This window comes from Pinus tabuliformis, chromosome 5_1 (assembly GCF_031772625.1).
Source record: "Pinus tabuliformis cultivar Carrire ecotype Pingquan chromosome 5_1, CPIR1, whole genome shotgun sequence".
Lineage (NCBI taxonomy): Eukaryota > Viridiplantae > Streptophyta > Pinopsida > Pinales > Pinaceae > Pinus > Pinus tabuliformis.
Genome location: NC_142305.1, coordinates 620,112,522 through 620,134,597, shown reverse-complemented (window position 1 = coordinate 620,134,597; position 22,076 = coordinate 620,112,522). Strand labels below are relative to the sequence as shown.

Here is a 22,076-nt window from a genome sequence, read left to right as displayed (position 1 = left end):
TGAGGTATTGTGTGACATTGCTCCCCTTGAAGTTTGTGATGTATTACTAGGACAACCATACTTGTGGAAGCGACATGCTGTGTATGAATCAAGGCCCCGTGCTGTTATTATTACATTGGGAAATAAGTTGTTCAGATACCAGAGGTAACACCACCTGTCGCCATCTCTTTGATTACTGCAAAACAATGCAGTAAGATCATTTCCAAAACTAGGATATTTTTTTTCCTGATGATACGCCCTCAAGGAAAGAAGAAGACAGTGGCCGCGGCCTCCAAACGGGGTCCCTCTGCACGACAACTACAGATGGACAAGGTTGTGGAGGAGTACGAGGACATCTTCACCTCCCCGGCAGGGGTTCCTCTGCACTGTCAAGTCAAGCACTCCATCGATCTGACCCCAGGTGCGTCGCTACCCAATGGACCAATTTATCGGTGCTCCGTTCTGGAGAACGATGAAATCAAGAGGCAGATTCAGGAGCTCCTGCAGAAAGGTCACATCCGTCCGAGTTCATCGCCCTGTGGGAGCCCGATCGTGTTGGTACAGAAGAAGGATGGGACGTGGAGACTCTGTATTGACTATCGGGCGCTGAACAAGATCACTGTCCGTAATAGGTACCCGATCCCGCGGATTGATGACCTCCTAGACCAACTAAAGGGGGCGAAATATTTCAGCAAGATCGATATGAAGTCAGGATATCACCAGGTACCAATCGAACCCTCCGATGTGTGGAAGACTGCCTTCAAATCCAAGGAGGGCCTCTTTGAATGGTTGGTCATGCCTTTCGGATTGACGAATGCTCCTGCAACCTTTATGAGGCTAATGAATGACATCTTGCGGCCATTCACCAACTCCTTTGTAGTAGTATACTTGGATGATATTCTGATCTTCAGCCAGAGTTGGGAAGAGCACCTCCACCACATCCGACAGGTTCTCCAAACACTGCGGCAACACAAGCTATGTGCCAATTTGGAGAAATGCACTTTTGGCATGACCCAGGTTCAGTATCTGGGATACATCATTGATGAACAGGGGGTACATGTTGATCCGGCCAAGATCCAAGTCATTCGGGATTGGCCCTCTCCAACCACTCTAACAGAGCTCCGCAGCTTTCTAGGTCTTGCCAAACCGACCATTAAGAAGAATGGCCTCTATACCCCGTTGCCTACCCCTAGTCGACCTTGGGAATCCATCTCCATGGATTACATGTCAGGCCTTCCTTCCACTAAGCATGGAAATGACTGTGTTTTTGTGGTCGTCGACAGGTTCTCGAAGATGGCCATTATGATGGCATGCAAGAAGAATATCACAGCAGAAGCCACTGCTAAACTCTTCTTTGAACGAGTGTGGGTACACTTTGGGATCCCACAATCTATCATCTCAGATCGGGACAGTCGGTTTCTCAGCACATTTTGGTCCAGTCTCTGGTCAATGCTGGACACCAAACTCACGAAGTCCACAGCCTTCCATCCTCAGACTGATGGCCAGACAGAGGTTGTCAACAGGATGATTGTGCACATTCTGCGCATGTATAACTCAAAGCATCCACGCACATGGGACGAGAGCCTCCCCTATGTTCAGCATAGCTACAACTGAGCTCTTCACAGCTCCACTGGCCATAGCCCTTTTCAGGTGGGTTTGGGATTCCAGCCACTATGCCCCATTGATGTGGCCATGCCCCTTGCAGCTACTCACATGAATTCAGCTCATGTCCAGTCCGAAACAGATAAGGCCACCAGCTTCATTGAGAGCATCCAACATATTCGCCAGCAGGTCCATGACATTCTTGAGAAATCAAATGCCAAGTACAAGCAGCACCATGATCAACACTGGGTGCCACACAAGTTTCAGGTGGGCGACAAAGTCTGGTTGCATTTGCAAAAGGAACGCCTTACTGGAGCCTATCGGAAATTGAGACCACTCCGATATGGTCCTTACACCATTACTAAGGCTATGGGAGACAATGCATTTGAGCTCAGCATTCCCCCAATTCCTTGGCCTGCACCCAGTGTTCAATGTGGACCGTCTTCGGCCATACTTTCCACCATTGCTAGACACATCCGACATTGCAGAACAGCTCAAACCCACAGAATTAAATCCAGATTGCATGGAACAAGCTGCAACTGATCGGATCATGGACACACAGATCAAGAACACTCGCCAACAGAATATCCAACTGTATCGAGTTGTCAAAGCAGGCCAACTCCTTCAGCAGGGAAAGTGGCTCACCAGGGAACAAGTTCAGCAGAAGTTTCCTCATCTCATGGAGGAGCTCAACGCAATGGGGACCATTGCTTCCTAAGGGGGGAGGAATGATCCAGGTGGATATTGGTGGCCACCTGCCAAGTCCACCTGGACCCCCACCATTGTCTTTCTCAGCATTTTTAGTTTCCTTAATTGTAGCACAACTTACTATTTTTAGCAGTTTTTCGGGTCTTGAACTTCCGGAGCCGTTTTGAGGCCCTAAACGACGTTTTTTGGGGAATCCAGGGAGCTATTGTACGCGTCAAACGGAGATCATATGCCAAAGTTACGACCCCGGGAAGTTGATGTACCAACTTACCCCCAAACGAGGCCCATAGTTTGGCGTTTCATCTCCTAGGGTTAGGTTTTGGAATGTTAAGGGTTTTCCATTGTTTCTCAACAATAAATAGGCCTTCGAGCCTCATTGTAACACAGTTCAGAGGCATGTAGCCACCACATCTCTTCTCAGAGATAAGCTACCATCGCCCTAGTTGGTTTATTTCCATTTCTGGTTGTAAGCATATTTCAGTATTTTCCATTAATGAAATGAAGTATTATTTCCGCTGCATCTTTGGGTATATGGTTATCTCTATAATTTGTTGCGTTCCTGTTTAAATCCGGATCATCACCGCTGTCTGCTAAGGTGTCTTATCACCATTTTTCTCTGGTACATCATGTTTCTGTAGGTTTCTGCAGGCTGGGGTAGCAAAACATCCTGTAAATCTCTGATTTTCTCTCCTGCAGGCTTGGAAGTCCTTATGTTTGCTGGTTCAACTGTGTTACTACAAAATGGCGGGTTGAATGGTAGTGCTGAGAAGCTTGCTTTTGTAGCTATGCTGGTCGGAGGGGGTCGAAACTGGAGCTGATTCAGTTTTAAGCTTTGGAGTGTGCGGGCGCTATATGCAGAAAACATTAAAAAATGACCTTTTTTTCCCTTTATTGACAAAAATGATTTGGGCGGGAAAATTGATTTTTCGAACGAGTGACGTCAGCAGGAGTACGGTATGGATAACATGGCAGGTGACGTCAGTGAGGGGTCAAAGGGAGGGCGGTAAGCTATTTTTCCCGCACTGCTTTTGGGCTAGGGCGTTTCGGGCGGAGGGCAAGCGAGCATAGCGACGGAGTGACACATGGCGGGCATACGGCGGTAAAATCGTCGGTTCCCCGTGGGTTAATGTTCGGCGATGGAGGGGATCGCGATATGATTATGGGCCATTAGATGATCAAGTCTGGATCGGACGGCGGAAGCATATGAAATCCGGTGGAAGGTTAGCACTGCGGGCCCAATATAATATACGTTGTTTTTTAAAGGTATCGGGCGGGTTTATAATGTGTCGGGGCTTGGTTATTAGTTAGCCCGAATGGCTAATTAATCCCATTTATGCGTGGTGGAAAGGTTTTAACAAGTTTTAGATAAACTTGTTAACCCACGTCAAGCAGTGATATGGTTATATTCAACCGGGGCGGGGTATATACAATAGCGGGGGTTTTTAATATATTTATAATACGGGATGGGTAAAATCTTTAGGGATTTATATAATAACCATGTTAATCGTTAATATGAGTTTATGAAATAAACAGCGCAAAGTATAATGTTAGAAATTTAACATTTAACACTTAGGCTAAAAAAGGGGTTTATACAAGAAATGTGGCCACTTCCCTAAGTAAAAATGGGGTTTTACTTAGGCATTTGATGAAAAATGGAATGAGTGACTTTAACGATATTAAGAAGATCTTAATGCCTTTGGGGGAGATTAGTAAGTGATTTAGGGAAGAATATGAATGGGAGATTAGTCATGCCTCGCTTGAGCTGCATCAAAAAAAAAAAAACTGCCATGGTACTTGTGAAAGAGGTAAGATTAACATTTTGAGAGACAAAATTTATCACAAGTCTCATTTGGCAACACCAAAACTGCTTACCGTGCCTACTTTGCCTAACATTTTTTCTTCTTTCACTGGGTGCACTTGGACTAGCAAACCCTTTTCAACTTTTCTTTTCTTTGCCTATAAGCCTATCTAAGTCTGCACTTACTTCTTCAAAGGGCTCAGATTAAACTGATGAGCTCCTTTGTTTCTCTACCTATCTACTTATCTGCCAAGTTTAAACAGTTTGGACAGACTTTATTCTCTATCTCTAAAACATGAACTGACCAAGATTAAGCTATTTGGCCATTCATCAATTGTGGCAATATTTTGACAAGTTGCACACAGTGCTTTATTTTCAAAAAAATGAAATAGTAGTGGCATTTGAACTTGCACACTTTCCTGGTCTTTTTATTTAGGGTTCATTTCTTTTCATTTTTTCTTTTGACCATTTTTTTTTCACCCTTTGATTTTTCTTTAGGGTATACCCTTTTTACATTTTTTTATTTTTTTTATTTTTTCACAATATGGAAACCTTTACAGCAAGGAAAGGATGAACATATTATAGAGCTCAATCAGTCAATCATGAAATATGACACCTATTACTATAGGAGTATAACACCCCTAAGTGCGACACTTAAGATACACTTTGCAAGGACAGTGACGACACTTGTGAAGCAATGCATGAAACTTTGGGTATGCATGTAATACATGTCTACATGATAAACATGACTCATTGGCACCAAAATTACCCCTTGAGATGAACCATTACTTCACTTATACAATATGCGACATTTCCCATGCCAAAAGTTGACACTTTGGTTTTCTTCCAAACGGGACTTGAAAACTTAGAGAATATACATGGAATGACTCTTATTACTAGTGACGACAACATGCAAGGTTAGAGGAGGCTCCAAAATTTGGATGTAGGCTAAAATTTCGGAGGATTTTGTAGCAAGGTCAACACTTGGCAACGCACTGGTTGAACTTCAGCTTCTTTGCCTTGGTGTAATATTTTGTGAAGGTTGTAGTTTCTCTAGAAGTATTGATTCATCATCCAGATTACTTTGGCTTCCCTACTTAACTTGGTAATAGATATAGTCCCATTCATCTCTTTCTCCATTGTACACATTCATAAGGACAACCATATCGGAATGTTTCGATTCAAGAGAAGGTTAATGTAATTCACAAGCTTAAGATATTCATAGTACGAGTTTTCACCTCTGGTGTTTCTTTGTTGCCAACAAGCTTGGATAGTACCCTGACGAAGTTGCTACAATAACACAACCATTGCTTCACTGCTAATGAGCTTGAACAATACCCTGGCAATTTACTTGCTTCATCTCCCTGCACGGGAAGCCTTTCTCTTCTTTCACCCCTTATTCATTTATTTTTATAGGATTGTGCTTCGACACTTATTTATTTCATGGGGTGGAAGAGGAGTAATAAATTATTGAGAGAAGAAGAGGTTGTTCCTTCAGAGAAGCATATATAAAACCTCTAATATGAGTTTTCTCATTAATATTTTCCCCTTGTCCTTCTCTACTTGATTGGATTAGCATGCAAAACAATAAAACATAAAGATCTGAGCATAGGAATGAGGTTCCTAGAATATATACAAGTATCATGGTTTTACACAAATATCTCCTTATGCAAGGATCGTATTTTCCATCAAAACATCATCAACCAAAAGGTATGAACCAAGTTGGAGAAGAAGGACTAAAGGTTAGCAAAATGTTGCAGTGTCACAAAGCCCTTTTCCATTTTCCCACACACATTGGAACCCAAAACACACTTTGACACGAGGCTTATTCACAAGAACGAAAAGGCAAGCAAAAATACTAAACATGATAGACAAACAAACAAAAACAACAGAATATATACATAGGGTAGGACACAACCCTAGAATACTATTGAAAGTATTGCTTCAAATCTTGGTCATTGAGAGGAAGAGATCCAATCTTCCCATCCAAATATTGGAGACGATAAGTGTGATGGCCAAGCTTCTTATGAACAAAAAATGGTTTGATCCATAGGCACTAGCACTTAGTGGGTTTCCCCTCTCTTCATGGGATTTATCCCACTTAAATATCATGTCTCCCACACTGAATTCCTTCTTCCCCGTGGACTTCTTATCAAACCATATCTTGATACGTTTTGGATGAAGAACAATTTTTTCTTTTCCTTTGCTCCTTTCTTCCTGTAACTTCAAGAGCGTTTCTATCCTACTCTGAACCAAAATATAAGGTTTACTCGGAGATTCCTGTGAAAGTTGAAGGGCATGTAGGTAAATGTTCGAAGGTAGGATGGGTTGTTTTCCATACGCTAGAAAGTAGGGAGATGTTTTCAGAGAAGGTTTACGCATGACACAGTCAACCCATAGAGCATTCACCAAAGCATTGTGTCAGTTATTTTATTTAAATAAGATGTTCTTTTTTTAATACAGATAAGGTTCTTATTGGTTGACTTAGCAAGACCATTCCCATGTGGATAATAATTAGTTGAACGTTTCAATACAATGCCATTTTCTAATGCAAAATCGTAGAGTTTAAGTGATAAGAAATAAAATGCATTATAGAAAAGAAGTGAAGTTGGAACATCGAACCTGGTGATAATGTTATCCTTGAGTGAACTAATGACTTCCTGATCATTCACTTCCTTGAGAGGAATCACTTATGTCCATTGCATGAAGTAATATGTAGTCGTGAGAATGTAGTGATGTTGCTTCGATGAGTGTTGAAAAATTTCACCAATAACTTCTAAGCCCCATTGTTGGAATGGTTCTTCTACAACGATGACTTGCAATAGGGCAACTAGCTTCTTATCTCAGCTAGCACATTTTTGAAAAACTAGACATTTGTGGGCATAATCATGAGCATCCTTGAAAAGTGTGGGCCAATAGAAACCAACCCATATAATCTCGTGCGTAGTACTGTCACCTGAAAAATGCCCACTAGTTGATCTGTCATGGAATAGGTGGGTGGCCACCAATATCCACCTGTATCACACATGCAACAAACACTACAATAATAGACTCAATGTTTTTAAGAATTTGATTCCATAAAATATCTCGTTGTATGGAGGTGCATTTCAGTGACTTAGTTATTATTAAAATTCCTAAGCATAGGCAATGGACATGAACGTGAATCACAATGGGTATGGGGTGCACCTATTTTATGGCCAAGCATTAAACCATGACACTGAGACTTTATTTTATAGGCATATTTCCTATGACGATATTGAATATGGACAACTATGGGATGTGGCACACCTATTTTATGGCTAAGTAGTAAAATATGACACTAATAAATTTGATGATAGGTATATTTCTTGTTACTCGACAATGCAGGATAACAATCTTGTAAAAATTCAAACACATCATCATACTCAAACTTGTAAAATTTATCAAAACAATATCTGGGATAAGCACTCGCCTTTAAGTTACATTCATTTCCTCTCTGATTAAAGTGGGGTCCCCTCATTTATTAAGCGGGTCGATCCCCGAGATCAATTTGTTAAGTTGATCACTCACATGAATCTATCTATTTTAGTCAAGTAAGTGAGCTATTTATAGCAAATGAGCTACGCTCACTAATTAATAAGGAATCAAGTAAGGCTTGATATAAAATGCAAAGACTTACTGTTAGCGGGTGTGTCTAGAATCAGAGCTAGCAGCAATCTTCATTCTATCTATTCCACTTCTCATTGCTAACGCAGAAGAATCAACACTTGGCTACCTACAAATTTGATTACTCTTTTCCCCAATAGATAAAATTTCAACATTGGATTCATTGCAATGCAACAAGGAGAATGCAAAGGAAAACATTAAACAATTCTTTGATATTTTCAACAAGAACATTACAATGAAATTGTCTCTTTACAAATTTATTGGATGACATAAGGTTGACACCAAAAAAGTATGTATTTATGTTGCAAGGTTCACCATCTCGAATAATCATATTTACATAATTTCCTAATAAACATGTGGATGAATGCATTGCCTAGAAAGGTGTCACAACCATGTAATGAAAACACAAACACATTGCTTATGATGCAACAACATATTTCATCTCATGTATGAAAACAATGGATTGCACATTGAATAATATGTTTTAAAAGATATGCTAGTAATGTGCAAAGAATAAAGAGGAAAATATGCAAACACTACATAAGCTTTGAAATTTCTCCTGGACACACAATAGATGCCTATCCATCAACAAGTTCATATTTTCCTCTCATTGCCTTTGCATTGTAGCTCAAAGAGAACAATTTTCTTGAACAGGTCTCCATTCGATAAAATAACATTTATCCTAAAAAAATTAGAACTATTAGCATTCGAGCTTATTGATTTAGAGGATAGTATGTGCACTTTTGTCATATATAGGTACACTCCAAGACATAAAATTTTAAATTTGTTTCCTTAGATGAGTGCATGAAATATCATACATTGTCAGCAAAAAATGAAAAAAATTCAAAACCCCTCATATCATACACTATGAACATAGATACCTTCACAATTTTTATAGAGAGAAATGAAGTTATACATTCCATTTCAAGAAACTTAGGATAGCTTCAAAGACAAAGAGGAAAGTTGACTTGAAATATTTTTTTTTTGGCAAAGCAATGATACAATGTTGAATTGATATTTGTTGCTCAACAAGAAAACAAAAATTGAAAATGTTGATAATGTCACGCCTATGAAATTTAATTTTTGTTAATTAAAAAATATATTAATACAATAGTTGGTGCATTCTATAAGTAACAATGATGGTTCCAATCTGGACATTAAATTACACAAGTATCATAATGGAATGAACCAATTAAGCATAGTAACCCACATCTAAGTTTGAGTTTCCATAATATCCTAACATGATTACTATTATGTAATATGCATACTAAAAGGGAAAAAAAAAATGGCTTAGATTCTAGTTCCTCAACTCCATTCCTAGTCCATCAAAAACAAAACAAATTGTGTGTGTAGCTTGCTCTAATCCTTACATTTGATACATCTACTCACTAATTATAATAACAACTATGAGTCATTATTTTCCAAAATAAGACCATGAATTATATCAATATCATCCATAGAATAAGGATTGAGATAATTAAAAGGGGGACAAGAAAGGATGAGGGTAGGAAAGAATGGGGAAAAGAATGAAGGTACCGGTGGTGAGGATAAGAAGGATGGTGAAGGGGATGATGATAAATATGGTGATGGTGAATCGAAATGTGACAGTGAAGAGAAGAAGGGTGGTGGAATGGAAAATAAATTCCATATTCCTATAGATGTCATTGATTATGTTCATCCTCCTTAACTCTTCAATGGTGAAAATCCAAATGCTTGCTCTATGATGTAACTCTTTTAGAGTACTATTAGCATATATGTCAAGTCTAGATAGGCTTGAATCCTTGGGGAATTCTCATGTCTTTCCTATCTCTCTGGCCTCATCTTCAAGGATCCTAACTAGTGGTGTAGGTATCATAAGCACACAACCCATAACACAATATTTTTTGTGCTCTCAAGAGAAAATAGACCCTTCTTGAATTTTTTCATATGTGATCCAGCATCTACCTCCCTTGCCTCACCATTTGAGTAATGTCTCTCACCCAAAAAGGATGTGTTCATATATTCCTCTGCTTTTTTTTCCCATATAACCAAGCACCCCACCCTCTGGCCTATAGGTAAGGGTAAGAAATTCTTCGCTCAAGGTTGTAGGACAATAAGGTTCAAAACCATTACAAGAATATACTCATTTTATGAGCTCAACATATAACTTGTTGGAATTAAACCTAGGTGAGGAGGACCAAATCATTCCTATAACCAAGAACCCCACCCTCTAGTACATATGCAAGGGTAAGATATTCTTCAAGGCTCAAGATCGTATGACAAGAAGGATCAAAGTCATTACATGGGGGATTCACTAGGGGAGCAATAACATACCACATGGGTTCATATTGGGGGATATATATTGAGTAAAAAATGACGTAATATATTGGGGGATATATAGTGATCCATTTTGTATCATTATATTTTTTGTCATCCATCTTGATGCATTTGGAGTGGAAAAAGTGGAGGAATCAGCTTGCAGGACCGTTTCTACCAAAGGGACATAGTTTGGCGAAACGAGGTTTGAAACCTTTCGGGAGTGTTTTGAGGCATCAAACAATGTTTTCTTCGGGGTAAAAATTTGTTGCTTTAGTGCAACACCTTTACATGCTATTATACACACAGAGATATTTCCAACGACGTAAGAATTGCGTCAATAATAGTCTGTATGCACAAGTTATGCCACTCAGAAGTTCACCTTCTTGTTTTCACACTTATAATTCGGGAGGATGTCACGTCAGCCCCCATTATTCATGGAAAAGGGTCTAGCCTTGTGTTTGTGATGTAAAAGACTCTAGAAGAGTCTATATTGTAACTCTAGTTAAGATTTGATATATTCAAACTTAAACACTAGTAGGCTGTCAGGTTGTGTTATAACCGGACCACTAGGAGGAAGAGGCAGGCCATTCTTTCGAGAGAATTTTGTTCCATAGATGAGCAAAGATAGCCAAGAGGGATAGGAGGTAGAGCACAAGGAGAGGATTTGTGCATTGTAGCAGCCCGTGGGCCACAGGACTTACTTCTTTGTACCCGTGATCACATTTCTGGAAAAAGAATGAGAGCGATGTGACCTCACCTTCCAGCTGGGTTTTCTTCTGAAAGGGTTTCCCAAAGCATATTTTGTGTCTTATGTGTGTGTGAACTTATTTTTTTGGTCTCTATTTTTTCGCGTAATTTACATTTGCGTGCATGCACTAATTACAGTTAAATATACAAATCTTAAAGTTAAATAAAATTGTAATAATGTAGAATATCAATTTTTTATATATAATATTATCAGATTTGTTGTGACAAACTGCCTAGTGGAATATCCACGACAGTTTACGGATCTTATAGGGGGTAAAGGGTTTTTATTTTGGCAGGTATAAGAACTGGAGCTTAAAGTCGATGAAAAAATACAAAGGGATATATAAAATGTTAATGAAAAAATGGATATCTATAATATCTAGTGAAAATAGGGGTTTTTTTAAATTGGGAAGGTGTATTGGGTTCATATTCGTAGGGGGTTAAATAATGTGATTTTGAGAGGTATTTTCCAATATGTAGTCAAATTAGGGGTATTGTTTAGCATGCCACGAAAGGTTCGTTAAGTAAAGCGCCCATAAGCCATTACAATAATATAATCAATATGAGCTCAACATGTCACCTGTGAGAATTGAGCCTAGGTGGGGAGGATAAAATCATTCCTCCCAAGCACTAGAGATAAACCTAATTGACATTGAATCTGCTACTTGACCTCTTTGACTCATATTTCATTGTCCTATGCACTAGGTAGTTTAAGGACTTTCTCCTTAGGAGATCATGTAGTCATTATTCAAGAGGTGTGATTTGGATGTATGAATGTATTGGGGCATTTGGAGGAGTTTCTCTTATTATTTAAGGAGTTATTATGTAACTTATCTCTCTTATATATCTTAGAGTTGTGCTCTGTACTCACATTTGTGTGGATGGTATGTACTTTTGGATTTGTATGATATTATGAGTATTTCGAACATAACATTTGGCATCATAGCACAAGATTTCTTTGAACACTCTAATATATGGCCCCAAGGAGGATTTATATGGGCTTAAATGTATATGATATTACCCTAAGGAGGGGCATATCCACATGTATGTTTAGATATCTATGTAATGGTGTCAACCTAATAATGAAGGGGCCACATATGCAATGTATGAATAGGTATATATAGAGATCATGTAGTCATTATTGAAGAGATGTGATTTTGATGTATGAATGTATTTGGATTTGGACTGTTTTCTACAATTATTAAAGGAGTTATTGTGTAACTTAGCACTCTTATTTATTTTTTAGTTGTGCTCCACACTCACATTTGTGTACATGGTGTGTACTTCCAATTTGTTAAATATTTGGATAATAATAATCTTTCCCTCATCTACTTATTGAGGAACATGTTCTTACTCTCTTAGATGGTGGTGGTCCCTTGCCTTCTCACTTGATTGGAGCCATATCCTATGCTTCACAAAAATTCCGATTGTCTTGGCTACCCATGGTTATCATTCTTCCTTATTCCATCCTCTCCTTGCATTGTGTCTCTCCATTATTCTACATAGGGAGGGTTCTATTTTTCTCATTGCTTACTTCAATCAAATGAAGGCAACCTCTCTCTCCTCCCTCATGGTATTCTATGTTTTGCCTTTCCTCCTTCGTCTCAAGTTTCCTCCTTTACTTACCCTTTGTACACTTGGGAAATTCATGCCTTTGTCCTTAGCCTATTGTTGGCATGGGGGCTTCACTAGAGGAGCAATACCATACCACGTGGGTTGATAATGGGGGATATATATTGAGTAAAAAATGAAATAATATATAGGGGGTAAAGGGTTTTTATATTGGCAAGTATAAAAAATGGAGCTCAAAGTTAATTAAAAAATATAAAGGGGTATAAAAAATGTTAATGAAAAATGGATACCTACAATATCTACTGAAAGTAGGGGTTTTTTAAATTGGTAAGGTGTATTAGGTTTGTATTGGTAGGGGGTTAAATAGCGTGATTTTTAGAGTTATTTCCCGATATGTAGTCAAATTAGGGATATTGTTTAGTATGCCATGAATGCACATGATATGTGAGAGGTTCATTGAGTGGAGCCCCCGTGATTTTCGGTATCTCAAATTCATGTTAGCCTTAAGGGGTCTCCATACTTTAGTATGTTTAACCAAGTTGAATTAATTACTATATCGAAATGGTACCTTTATGGGGGAAACATAGGCCTTGTGTCATTATTATTTTTTACCTCAATAAATTAACAATACCCTTATTTCTGTTGATTCACCATGTTTTCCTCATTTTTCACCTCCTTGCTTACCCTAATATACAAAAGGAAACCCCACCTCACTTTTCCTCTTCTCTTCTCTTGTTTTTTCTTTCCCTTGGTCACTTTTCCAATGTTATCTCCCTCTACATTGTTGTCATGGGTAGGTATCAACTAGAATTAATTTGTTCCTAGGTTTGATGAACTATCATCCCTCCTCCTCACCTCCTTGGAATGTCGGTATTGGTTGTGATATCCCATCGGCACCAAGGATGATATATCCTTCCCAACCATTCTTCCAATGTCTGCCCCTATTATATTTCTCTTTCACTAGCTTAACCTTAGTGTTATCACATATCCCTTATTTATTTCACTAGTTCAACTCTAATGTTATCACTTTTAGTATTGTCACTAGCTACCTATTGCCTTTGCAATTCAACAATAGCATTATCACATGCTACCTTTGGCCTTCAATGTTTATTCACTAGATTTATTGCATGTCACTTTCCTCTTCCTTCTTTCCTCTTTTTTTCACTTCTTTTCCTCCCCCGAGAGTTGGTGTCGCTAATCCCTTTCCACCACCAAGCAAGTTAGTAACCTTTGTTTCTTAGCTACACAAATTTCTTTTGGTAATGAAATCGTCATATTCATACCTACCATGCCTCAACTAGCCTCTATTGTTAGCTTTTGTAATCAAATGTGTGCAATTATCACCCTCTTAGCATGTTTCATTTCTAACATCTATTTCATAATCAAGTAATTGTATCCCCTTCATGATAAATATAATCAATGCATTATTTGCACCGTGTAATTTCCATCTTTCATTTCATGTAGTTCGACTTACTCATAGTTTCATTTCATAATCTTGCTAGTATTCTACTAATATGGTAGTTATATTTATTTATGTCATTTCATAGTTTAGCTATTTTGGTCCCTTATCAACATTCTTTGCATGTCATGCATTTTGTTACATCTTGTTCTTTCAATTTATCTTTGACTTATATATGTTTGATAGCATATTATTTTCATACTTGTGTGATGACTTCAATCTTTGTATTAACTATATTGGCATGGGGTCTCCATGAAAATTTGAGTACTTAAGTAAACTCAAATAGTGGAGGCTACCCACTTTTCGTGTTTGTGCATTAGTTCTTAATACACACACTAAAGGAGAAACCCCCATGCATCATTGCTTTGTTATTATTGCCACTGTTATTTTCACTTTGTCTTATTTTCTTGGTTACTTTCTTCTCCTTCCTTGCAATTCACTATTGTTTCCATCGTATGAATAGCAACACCTATAAGCATGAATATGTAGCATATGAAATTCACACATGATTATTCACATATGCCTACCCAACTAGAGGTCCATCCCATGCCATTTTCATACATGACCACCTGAAGATGACACAATATTTCTCTATATGCCTTTTCCATGATGGATCACCTTCTTTGGGTCCATTTCAATTAGTTTAGATTTACCCCTTTAGGATGTCTAATTCTAAGTTAGGACCCTCCTCCTCCCTTTCATCGTCTCCTTTAGCACTTGGTCACCATATTAACCTCAATTTGACCCTTTGCGGTGTGTGTGCAGTGCTCACTTGGAGTATTTCATTTTTTATGGGTCAAATTTCAAGTGTTAATCTGTAAACATCTGCGGATATTCCATTGGATATTTTGTCACAACATATCTATTAAAGTAAAGTGAAAACTATACTATGAAGAGTTAAAATTCCTTTAGATTCTAAATACGTTATTACTTATTTTGTTATTTATGCATGCAATAAATAAAATGCAAAAAATGGAGAATATTTAAATACAAACACACACACCAAAAGAGCACCAAGATAAACCCTTTCAAGGTAAAACGTGGTTGGAAGTTGAGGTTGCTTTTCTTTCTTTTGTATGGATGGAAATCATACAAGTAGAAAGGCTTGCTATGGAGTTACCTAAGACATGTGGTATGTGGTATGTTGCATAACACAAACCCCCTTTTTTATGCTCAAGCTCTCACTCAACCTCTCTCAAGTTGTTGTACTCTATTGTTGAACAAAATACAATCAAAATGAATGGAACCCATTTTCATCCTAGTGTCTTAGTTTAAACACATCTCGATAGCCAACTAAGGGTTAAGTTTGACTCCTCCAACTCTCAATTAGAGTCACAAATTTGACCATTCTAGAGTATTATTCATAGTATTCGTGTGGATATCCCCTTTTCATTCAATAATAGGGGATGACATGGCATCCTCTTGAATTAAGGTGTAAGTCATGATAGGTCAACTTGTGGGAGGCAGAACTTTTGCATTCAAACTCCAATTAACATCTTTCTTACACCATTGGAAAGGTCCCTGAGTGTAAAATAACACCATGGGGTCCTACACTTAAGCAGAGAAGTTTTACACCCCTCCCCCATCCCCTCCCATCCCCATGCTCCACAAAAAGGAGGGAAAAGACGACATTTAAGGCCTCAAAATGGTTGCAAAAGGTTTCATACCTCAATTCTCGAAATTGGGCCCCACCAATAAAATTGCTCTTGTAAGATGATCCCATCAAATTTTCCACTCTAAAAGCATAAAAATGGATGAAAAGTTGGATGTGCAATCTAATCGGGCCCATAATCATTTTGGATGCCTTGGGCATGCCCTTAATGACCCAATTTTTTTTAGGTTTTCTATTTAGGGTTTAAAGTGATCCAAACCTCCTCCTCTCCTATTGACTTCAAGGTAGATAATGTACCACAAGCTGGTAATGGGATCATGCCCTCCTATCCTAAGGCCTCCCATCCAACGTTTGTTCCAACCTTGGTTCTTATGGTTGTGCTCTAGTTTTCAAAGGACTCAAATGAGGGAGGACTTGGTACTTAGGGGAAGTCTCAAAATTTAAGCAGTGTCAGGTTTTGGTTTATGTAGTTCTTACAGGCTTCTGCACAAGGGCTCAAGCCTAGTCTTTAGCTTGTCTTTTTCACATGCAAATTCCACTAGAGATTCAACACGAATTGTAGAAAACAAAGGAAGTTGAGATTGTCATTTTGATTCAAAGGTTATTGTGATTGTATCTAATTGGGTGCTCGATACAAGCCATACGAGAGGGCTTCAAAATCAATATTCACACATTGTGGATCTCTATTAGCAGTTGAAGTCGTTCTTTGGTAAGATCCTCCCGGAAAGAATTGATGTGAAAGAATAAATCATATTGATGTTAGATAAGCCCCAACCACAATTCAAGGCTAAATACAACTACATGACAAGGATTGAGGCTACTATCACATGTGGAAGAGGAATTACTCCTGACAGTCTCACTAACATGGTACCCATTGAAGTGGACATCTACACCTTCTCTTAATCTTTTAAATATGTAAAACTCTTTTATATGTCTAATTTTCTAGTATATTTATACTTGTGAAAACTAATAATTTTTGCTTAGATATCTTTTAGACTAATCAACCTTAAACCTATTCTATTTTTGTAACTTCATAATACTAGTAAACCTTACAACTATTCTATTTTGTGAATTCATGATATTTGCTTTTTCTTTTAACAAAAGTTTCCCATTCTGATTTTTCCAACCACAAATAAAAAAACACACAACAGAGAGTTATACAATATGTAATTTCTTTCGGCTAATAGCGAATTTTAATTTTAAAAAAAGGACAAATAACGAAGGCAGACAAACATTATTCCTAGTGAGGCTTTTTTAACTCATGTAGAAGAATTAGACGTTTGTAAAATCGAAAAATTACTGCACCCATGGGTTATCTTCAGCTCCTCGACACATATTCACATAAGAAAAAATTGCACCCATTGAATTACTTGTTGATACCTTCGTCTAGCACTAAAACCGATGTCGACCTGCTATAGAGTTACTTGTTTTTACCTTACTGGCTTTTACCTTCCTCTAGTACTAAAACCGAGGCGATTCCTATTTCCAACCCCATAGAGAAGTTATTGCGCCCTGACATGCGCCCTCGATAGCCAGATATAACACGCGTGGTGATGACTAGAAAAAAAAAAGGGCGTGTTATATGGGGCTATCGAGGGCGCATGTCAGGCGCAATAACTTTTCTATGGGGTTGGAAATAGGAATCGCCCTAAAACCGATGTCAACGTGGCCTCGTTAGACTAATTTTTACTCTTTATGGGAGCACTTCTTGATCCAACAACAAACAAACAATCATAGTTCTAGTCTCGAACATAGTGTTGAACTTATTCTTATTACAGATTCAGAAGATATCTCGAAATTCTACAATAATAAAGTCAATTAACCTCACCGTTTTCCATATGATTTTCAAAATCTTCCATTGAGAATAAGAGTGGTCTTTAGTGTTTTTGTTTGAAGTTTTTTAGATTGCTTTTTCTGGTTTAATTTTTTTAAAATTTCACAGAATTTATTGAAATCACAAGTTTGATGGGTAATCTAGAGGTTGAAGTCTTTTAGATGGGTTTTTTTGGTTTAATTTTTCTAAAATCTCGAGGAATTTATTGAAATCACAAGTTTGATGGGTAATCTAGAGGTTTCCAGGGCGCTGAATCTATATATATAGTTAAAAAACCAATTTAAATAACACAAATCAAGATTTCACCGCAAATTTTTACGCCACATAAAAATCCAAACACTAAAAACCACCGCATAAAGATAACAAATAAAAATACTTTTATGTATTTGATTTATGAAAGATAAAATATCTTAATACTTGTAAGTAAAAAAAATCTGAGTTTAACTTTATTAATTTAAGACTTATAATTACGTCGTAAGGCATTTCCTCTTAAATCCATCCCCTTTTTTGCATACCTGTCATCCTTGGACACCGTACGATTAGATGTTAGACGATTACAGAGACTTGAACCATCGATCCTTGTGATGCTCTGTGTTTCCCTCGCTGCGAAGGAAAGAATCGTTCTGGTAAGGGTGGGTGCGGGGTTAACACCGTTTTGCCTCCATTAATCCTGAGGATGGCTACTCAAGATGTCGAGATGAAGGACTCAACAGCTGCGGTCTCCAATTCTTCTGTGCCATCGCCTCCTCCGGTTCTCACGCGTAAGTTCTATGAGATTTTTCCATTACAGGTAGTGCCTGTTTTGCCCGTGGTTGTGTTGAAATTGAGGCATATTTGTGGGTGTTGCAGATCTGAAGATTATTGGGCTTCTAGTGCCCCCCAACACACGAGAGTTAGCACACCAGCCGCTGACACAATATGCACATGTTCATTGTTAACACCACTAAAATCCATCCAGCCACCGCAGATTCTTTCAATGGATATTCATGGCCAATGCAAGATAAGAACTCTGGCATACATCCCTTAGCATAGTTTGATCAGAATCTCCCTTTCAGCAAAACTTGAATTTCCTCTTCCCAGGTGTATCCCTAATGAAAAGGTCTAACAAAAAAGCATGATCTTAAAAACTATGAAATCAGAACCTAGCACATTTCTCGTCGAGCTTGAAGGGGTCTTGGATCAAAACTATGCTGCACGTCACCATAGGGTCGAACCAAAAAAAAGGTACTGATATATTCTGCAATCTATATGTGACTCCCTTCGATTAGGAGAACATCTTTCCATGCTTCATAAAACATCCAAGAAAGGCCAGATGCCGGCACAACTTTGAGGCAACTTGCACTCCAACCCCTGTAAAGTCCTTTCAATCCTTCCTCCTCAATGATTGTTTTAATAATGTTAATCATGTTTGTTGGCTGCTTGCCTTTTAGCATGCCAACCATGAGTCTTTTGCGAGCTACTTCCAGTGGAAAGCTTAATGCACTGGATGTAAGCCCTGCCCATATAGAAACAAGAAGTCAGGACTAAGTGGTTTACAATAAATTAATGAACTTCATAATAATAACTGAGGAAATCTTATGTGGATTAATAATTAACTACTTTGTTTTATTCCATTTAAAGTAGGCATAAGCTAGAAAGTGAACCCACCTCCAAAGGCTCCAATAAGAAGTGCTTCTACCCGGTCCAGAGACTTCTTGTTGCATGATCTGCAATATGCTCTCTTTGTTGACTCATATACAAAATAATAAGATGTACTGTAGGGAACCATACCAATTATAGTGGGTACAAGGCCTGCATATAAAGCTCCTGGACCTTCTTCCTGTGATATTTTCCTTAGAGCGTGCCTGATGCTATGATACACTCCAGGATGCACAGTGAAACGGTCCTGATTTGCAAGATAAGAAAGAAATTACCTTTACTGAGTTGACTCACAGATTGCCAAAGAAATTCCTGCTTGAGTATGCAATATATCTAGAAATGTGACTTGGATCCTTAGTAGAATATCTATTTCAAGCACCTTTCTAGAAAGTTGTATAAAAACATTACTAGTTACAGAAGCAAAAAAACTACCTTCAAGACCTCCAAAGGATAGCAAGACAATTTGCCAGCGACACCTGCAACAGCACCACTTATAGCAACTGGGGAAATCCAGGATACTGGCAAACCTAGAGTCCGCCCAACAATTTGAACTCAGGGACATCCATTCTTCTCCCAGTGGTCTTGGACAGATGTTAAAAATCGTTTTGTAGATTCCAATGTGCAAATCTCAATTGCTTGGGTAGGAACTATCCGAAGTAGATTAATGCCATTGCCAGCCCACAACCCTTTCCAGCCTTGTTCTTTCATCACCTCTTTAAAACTCCCAACAATGTTCTTTGAACCAACACCTACAATCATCCTTGTCCTGGAGGAGACATTTGCAAAATACATTGGATTCCTTTTCCATCAAGCATAATGGCTTAAGCCAGCAGCATAAAAAACATAACTGAAACCAAGTTCATATGATACTGAAATTTCCAGTTCATACTTCAGAGACAGGACAATAGCTTTCTCTAGCTCATCTATCTCTTCTTCAGATAATGAAACATGCATACCTCTGAATTATTCGGTAAGAAACAACCAGATGGTTTAGAAAGGTAATTCAGAGATAAGTAATTGAACACATAAGACAAATTTTGAAAGACCTAATTGGTTGTATTTATAAAAAGAAAAAAAGCTATTGCACATCCATGTTGTATTCCATAAGAAAGGTGGTACTTATATAACCCTTAGAATTCTTCGAGGGGACAGCTGAGCTTTCAGTCCTACAAATGATGAATACACTAAAAAAATCCTCACTTAGTATCGTCCCTGGACCCAATCCTCCTCTATCCATTAAAGAACCCCAATACTTGAGAATTTAATTATTCTCATTTTCTTTGTCTAATGTTAAGGTCAGATTGGACTTTATCAGGCCAGTGAAAATAGGGTCACAATCAGGGTTTTATTCTCTTTAGGTGACATGTTAGGGTTTTATGCTCTTAAGTAACATGTTTGCAACTTTGCCCCTTGTGGGCCAATGCACCTCCATAAAGAGGGCATTCAAATAACATAAGCCATCATGTGTTCCACCTTTTGATAGGTGGTAGATACTCAGCAGATTAAAGTCTGAAAGAAGAATTGTAAAGTCATTCTCTTACATTTGAGTGTAGTACCCTTTTGAAGCATAACACTCCTGAAAAATCAATATAAAAGCATTTCTCTAGACAAAATGCATCAAGAATTTGGAGGACATAAGCATCTAGTTCTTCAGCATGATTGCTTATTTTCTTGTGAATGGGTTGAATGTTCGCAGACATAATCATTTAACTGAAAGAGGAGGAAATATTTATGTGGAGCCAAATCTCATCACAGGGATATGTCACTATAGTAAGGATAAAGTATCCTATTAAACACCCACTTAGACCAATTTGGCCTGTTGGACATGTGTTAAACCCCTTTGTTGATGGATGGAAACCAATTCCAAGTAGTCAAACACCATCCCTCACACATAGACACAGAAAAACTTTATACCTGCTGGGATTTATATTCTGGGATGTTTACATGGCAGCATCCTGTCCCAACCACTAAGCCAACTAGTCAAACAAAAGATTCAGAGACAAACTCCAGTAACATAGCAAGTGTCAGTGAGATTGAATATCAAGGTTGAGAATCTGTAGAAAAGCCCACAAAATAATAAGCTGAATAGATTGGCAATCGATCCTACACAGGCATATTCAAAACACACTGAACAACCCTAATCAACTGAACAAAGGCACTAAAGCAGGATACTACGCTCTCAAATAATATATATGTTCCAAAACTGACTCGAGTAGCAAAAATGGATTGCTTTCACTAGTGAGCCAACTTAACCATTCTGCATCCTGGGGAGACGCAAAGCCTATGGGCTTTCATACCAATCAGAATGAATAAGAGACAAAAGGCTTTATAAATTTGAGGAAGCCCAAGACCTAAAAAATAGTAAGAACAGGAAGAAAAAAAATGTCTGGAACCAAACCCTCCTCCCATCACCCCCAACTCCCCAATGGATACTAAGAATAATAGATATTGAAAAAAAAAAGAGTTTTTCTTTCCATTTTTCCCATTACTAAGCAGTAACTTCTAGTAGGATCTTGGACTTTATAGAGTAATCACCATGCTGTCTACATAATGAAACTTGAAATTTCCAATAAAAAGATTAAAAACATTTCATCTTGTCTCTGAATAAAACGAAGAATAAATGAAGAAAAGTTACCGAATAGTTTCGAAAGGACCCACTACAGTTTTAGCCATGGCCCCGGACAAAGCTCCACTGGTAAACTCTCTAAATGATCTGCCTTTGAATAAAGTTTGCATGCATATCAAGATTAATAGGTGAGAGAAATTGGGATTCCCATATCAATATAAAGAGACAGAGCAGTCGGAGGGTCAGCATTTTCTTCAAGTAAAATTTACTGCGGTGGGTTTAGTATGAAATTCTCTCTACTCGGTTCAGTAAATAATACTTAAATCATTGGGATTGAAATTTGAAATTGAGGATCTCCAATGTTCTACTCTGGAGTCTGTACCAAGGGTAGAAAAGCATACTTACTTGGAATGCTTTGCGCAGATCAGGAGCCTGAAAATTTTCTTTGCTGGGTAGTTTGTCTAACTTTGCCTCCATACTTTTCATAATTAAGGGATCCATGGTGCTCAGAGCCAACAGCTCTATGACTTGAAGTTATGGGATTTTCACACCCCACCTCAAGTATGGACTGTTAATCTCAGAAACCCAAATGCCATAGAGGAGACCCACAATACCCAT

At 38.2% G+C, this 22,076-nt stretch overlaps 1 pseudogene; it reads right to left on the bottom strand.

Annotated features, from left to right (window-relative positions):
• Positions 1-18,429: 18,429 nt before the first annotated feature.
• Positions 18,430-22,076, bottom strand: LOC149166458 (putative mitochondrial adenine nucleotide transporter BTL1; annotated as a pseudogene).